The following is a 5737-nucleotide window of genomic DNA, read 5'->3' on the forward strand; positions in this document are numbered from 1 at the left end:
CACTGCTTCCCCAGTGGTGCCAGTGCACTCACTGGACTCACTGCAGTGCATCCCCAGTGGTGCCAGTGCACTCTCTGGGCTCACTGCAGTGCATCCCCAGTGGTGCCAGTGCACTCTCTGGACTCACTGCACTGCATCCCCAGTGGTGCCAGTGCGCTCTCTGGAGTCACAGCACTGCATCCCCAGTGGTGCCAGTGCAAATCTCTGGACTCACTGCACTGCATCCCCACTGGTGCCAAAGCACTCTCTGGACTCCCAGCACCGCATCCCCCGTGGTGCCAGTGCACTCTCTGGACTCACTGCACTGCATGCCCAGTGGTGCCAGTGCACTCTCTGGACTCACTGTACTGCATACCCACTGGTGCCAGTGCACTCTGTGGACTCACTGTACTGCATCCCCAGTGGTGACAGTGCACTCTCTGGACTCACTGAAGTGCATCCCCAGTGGTGCCAGTGCACTCTCTGGACTCACTGCAGTGCATCCCCAGTGGTGCCAGTGCACTCTCTTGACTCACTGCACTGAAGCCCCAGTGGTGCCAGTGCACTCTCTGGACTCACTGCAGTGCATCCCCAGTGGTGCCAGTGCACTCTCTGGACTCACTGCACTGCATCCCCAGTGGTGCCAGTGCACTCTCTGGACTCACTGCAGGGCATCCCCAGTGGTGCCAGTGCACTGTCTGGACTCACTGCAGTGTATCCCCAGTGGTGCCAGTGCACTCTCTGGACTCACTGTACTGCACCCCCAGTGGTGCCAGTGCACTCACTGGACTGACTGCACTGCATCCCCAGTGGTGCCAGTGCACTCTCTGGACTCACTGCACTGCATCCCCACTGGTGCCAGTGTACTCTCTGGACTCACTGCACTGCATCCCCAGTGGTGCCAGTGCACTCACTGGACTCACTGGACACATCCCCAGTGGTGCCAGTGCACTCTCTGGACTCACTGCAGTGCATCCCCAGTGGTGCCAGTGCACTCTCTGGACTCACTGCACTGCATCCCCAGTGGTGCCAGTGTACTCTCAGGACTCACTGCAGTGCATCCCCAGTGGTGCCAGTGCACTCTCTGGACTCACTGCACTGCATCCCCACTGGTGCCAGTGCACTCTCTGGACTCACTGAAGTGCATCCCCAGTTGTGCCAGTGCACTCTCTGGACTCAATGCACTGCATCCCCAGTGGTGCCAGTGCACTCTCTGGACTCACTGCACTGCATCCCCAGTGGTGCCAGTGCAATCTCTGGATTCACTGTAGTGCATCCCCAGTGGTGCCAGTGCACTCTCTGGACTCACTGCAGTGCATCCCCAGTGGTGCCAGTGTACTCTCTGGACTCACTGCAGTGCATTCCCAGTGGTGCCAGTGCACTCTTTGGACTCACTGCACTGCAGCCCCATTGGTGCCAGTGCATTCTCTGGACTCACTGCACTGCATCACAGGTGGTGCCAGTGCACTCTCTGGACTCACTGCACTGCATCCCCAGTGGTGCCAGTGCACTCTCTGGACTCACTGCACTGCATCCCCAATGGTGCCAGTGCACTCTCTGGACTCACTGCACTGCATCCCCAGTGGTGCAAGTGCACTCTCTGGACTCACTGCAGTGCATCCCCAGTGGTGCCAGTGCACTCTCTGCACTCACTTCTCTGCATTCCCAGTGGTGCCAGTGAAGTCTCTGGACTCACTGCACTGCATCCACAGTGGTGCCAGTGCAATCTCTGGACTCACTGCAGTGCATCACCAGTGGTGCCAGTGCACTCTCTGGACTCACTGCACTGCATCCCCAGTGGTGCCAGTGCACTCTCTGGACTCACTGCACTGCATCCCCAGTGGTGCCAGTGCACTCTCTGGACTCACTGCACTGTATCCCCAGTGGTGCCAGTGCACTCACTGGATTCACTGCAGTGCATCCCCAGTGGTGCCAGTGCACTCTCTGGACTCACTGCACTGCATCCCCAGTGGTGCCAGTGCACTCTGTGGACTCACTGCACTGCATCCCCAGTGGTGACAGTGCACTCTCTGGACTCACTGCAGTGCATCCCCAGTGGTGCCAGTGCACTCTCTGGACTCACTGAAGTGCATTCTCAGTGGTGCCAGTGCACTCTCCGGAGTCACAGCACTGCATCCCCAGTGGTGCCAGTGCACTCTCTGGACTCACTGCACTGCATCCCCAGTGGTGACAGTGCACTCTCTGGACTCACTGCAGTGCATCCCCAGTGGTGACAGTGCACTCTCTGGACTCACTGCAGTGCATCCCCAGTGGTGCCAGTGCACTCTCTGAACTCACTGCACTGCATCCCCAGTGGTGCCAGTGCAGTCTCTGGAGTAACTGCAGTGCATCCCCACTGGTGCCAAAGCACTCTCTGGACTCCCGGCACCGCATCCCCAGTGGTGCCAGTGCACTCTCTGGACTCACTAAACTGCATCCCCAGTGGTGCCAGTGCACTCTCTGGAGTCACAGCACTGCATCCCCAGTGGTGCCAGTGCACTCTCTGGACTCACTGCACTGCATCCCCAGTGGTGCCAGTGCACTCTGTGGACTCACTGCACTGCATCCCCAGTGGTGCCAGTGCACTCTCTGGACTCACTGCAGTGCATCCCCACTGGTGCCAGTGCACTCTCTGGACTCACTGCACTGCATCCCCAGTGGTGCCAGTGCAGTCTCTGGAGTAACTGCAGTGCATCCCCACTGGTGCCAAAGCACTCTCTGGACTCACTGCAGTGCATCCCCAGTGGTGCCACTGCACTCTCTGGACTCACTGCAGTGCATCCCCAGTGGTGCCAGTGCACTCTCTGGACTCATTGAAGTGCATTCTCAGTGGTGCCAGTGCACTCTCTGGACTCACTGCAGTGCATCCCCAGTGGTGCCAGTACACTTACTGGACTCACTGCACTGCATCCCCAGTGGTGCCAGTGCACTCTCTGGACTCACTAAACTGCATCACCAGTGGTGCCACTGCACTCTCTGGACTCACTGCACTGCTTCCCCAGTGGTGCCAGTGCACTCACTGGACTCACTGCAGTGCATTCCCACTGGTGCCAGTGCACTCTCTGGGCTCACTGCAGTGCATCCCCAGTGGTGCCAGTGCACTCTCTGGAGTCACAGCACTGCATCCCCAGTGGTACCAGTGCAAATCTCTGGACTCACTGCACTGCATCCCCAGTGGTGCCAGTGCACTCTCTGGACTCACTGCACTGCATCCCCAGTGGTGCCAGTGCAGTCTCTGGAGTAACTGCACTGCATCCCCACTGGTGCCAAAGCACTCTCTGGACTCCCAGCACCGCATCCCCAGTGGTGCCAGTGCACTCTCTGGACTCACTGCACTGCATGCCCAGTGGTGCCAGTGCACTCTCTGGACTCACTGTACTGCATACCCACTGGTGCCAGTGCACTCTGTGGACTCACTGTACTGCATCCCCAGTGGTGACAGTGCACTCTCTGGACTCACTGCAGTGCATCCCCAGTGGTGCCAGTGCACTCTCTGGACTCACTGCACTGCATCCCCAGTGGTGCCAGTGCACTCTCTTGACTCACTGCACTGAAGACCCAGTGGTGCCAGTGCACTCTCTGGACTCACTGCAGTGCATCCCCAGTGGTGCCAGTGCACTCTCTGGACTCACTGCACTGCATCCCCAGTGGTGCCAGTGCACTCTCTGGACTCACTGCAGGGCATCCCCAGTGGTGCCAGTGCACTGTCTGGACTCACTGCAGTGTATCCCCAGTGGTGCCAGTGCACTCTCTGGACTCACTGTACTGCACCCCCTGTGGTGCCAGTGCACTCACTGGACTGACTGCACTGCATCCCCAGTGGTGCCAGTGCACTCTCTGGACTCACTGCACTGCATCCCCACTGGTGCCAGTGTACTCTCTGGACTCACTGCACTGCATCCCCAGTGGTGCCAGTGCACTCACTGGACTCACTGGACACATCCCCAGTGGTGCCAGTGCACTCTCTGGACTCACTGCAGTGCATCCCCAGTGGTGCCAGTGCACTCTCTGGACTCACTGCAGTGCATCCCCAGTGGTGCCAGTGTACTCTCTGGACTCACTGCAGTGCATCCCCAGTGGTGCCAGTGCACTCTCTGGACTTACTGCACTGCATCCCCAGTAGTGCCAGTGCACTCTCTGGACTCACTGCACTGCATCCCCAGTGGTGCCAGTGCACTCACTGGATTCACTGCACTGCATCCCCAGTGGTGCCAGTGCACTCTCTGGACTCACTGCACTGCATCCCCAGTGGTGCCAGTGCAGTCTGTGGACTCACTGTACTGCATCCCCAGTGGTGACAGTGCACTCTCTGAACTCACTGCAGTGCATCCCCAGTGGTGCCAGTGCACTCTCTGGACTCACTGCAGTGCATCCCCAGTGGTGCCAGTGCACTCTCTGGACTCACTGCACTGCATCCCCAGTGGTGCCAGTGCACTCTCTTGAGTCACTGCACTGCATCCCCTGTGGTGCAAGAGCACTCTCTGGACTCACTGCAGTGCATCCCCAGTGGTGCCACTGCACTCTCTGGACTCACTGCAGTGCATCCCCAGTGGTGCCAGTGCACTCTCTGGACTCATTGAAGTGCATTCTCAGTGGTGCCAGTGCACTCTCTGGACTCACTGCACTGCATCCCCAGTGGTGCCAGTACACTCACTGGACTCACTGCACTGCATCCCCAGTGGTGCCAGTGCACTCTCTGGACTCACTGCAGTGCATCCCCAGTGGTGCCACTGCACTCTCTGGACTCACTGCAGTGCATCACCAGTGGTGCCAGTGCACTCACTGGACTCACTGCAGTGCATCCCCGCTGGTGCCAGTGCACTCTCTGGGCTCACTGCACTGCATCCCCAGTGGTGCCAGTGCACTCTCTGGACTCACTGCACTGCATCCCCAGTGGTGCCAGTGCGCTCTCTGGAGTCACAGCACTGCATCCCCAGTGGTGCCAGTGCACTCTCAGGACTCACTGCACTGCATCCCCAGTGGTGCCAGTGCACTCTCTGGACTCACTGCACTGCATCCCCGGTGGTGCCAGTGCACTCTCTGGACTCACTGCACTGCATCCCCAGTGGTGCCAGTGCACTCTCTGGACTCACTGCAGTGCATCCCCAGTGGTGCCAGTGCACTCTCTGGACTCACTGCAGTGCATCCCCACTGGTGCCAGTGCACTCTCTGGACTCACTGCACTGCATCCCCAGTGGTGCCAGTGCAGTCTCTGGAGTAACTACAGTGCATCCCCACTGGTGCCAAAGCACTCTCTGGACTCACTGCAGTGCATCCCCAGTGGTGCCACTGCACTCTCTGGTCTCACTGCAGTGCATCCCCAGTGGTGCCAGTGCACTCTCTGGACTCATTGAAGTGCATTCTCAGTGGTGCCAGTGCACTCTCTGGACTCACTGCAGTGCATCCCCAGTGGTGCCAGTACACTCACTGGACTCACTGCACTGCATCCCCAGTGGTGCCAGTGCACTCACTGGACTCACTGCAGTGCATCCCCGCTGGTGCCAGTGCACTCTCTGGGCTCACTGCAGTGCATCCCCAGTGGTGCCAGTGCACTCTCTGGACTCACTGCACTGCATCCCCAGTGGTGCCAGTGCGCTCTCTGGAGTCACAGCACTGCATCCCCAGTGGTGCCAGTGCAAATCTCTGGACTCACTGCACTGCATCCCCAGTGGTGCCAGTGCACTCTCTGGACTCACTGCACTGCATCCCCAGTGGTGCCAGTGCAGTCTCTGGAGTAACTGCACTGCATCCCCACTGG

Source organism: Anser brachyrhynchus, assembly GCF_964034855.1.
Source record: "Anser brachyrhynchus genome assembly, contig: SCAFFOLD_69, whole genome shotgun sequence".
Classification (NCBI taxonomy): domain Eukaryota; kingdom Metazoa; phylum Chordata; class Aves; order Anseriformes; family Anatidae; genus Anser; species Anser brachyrhynchus.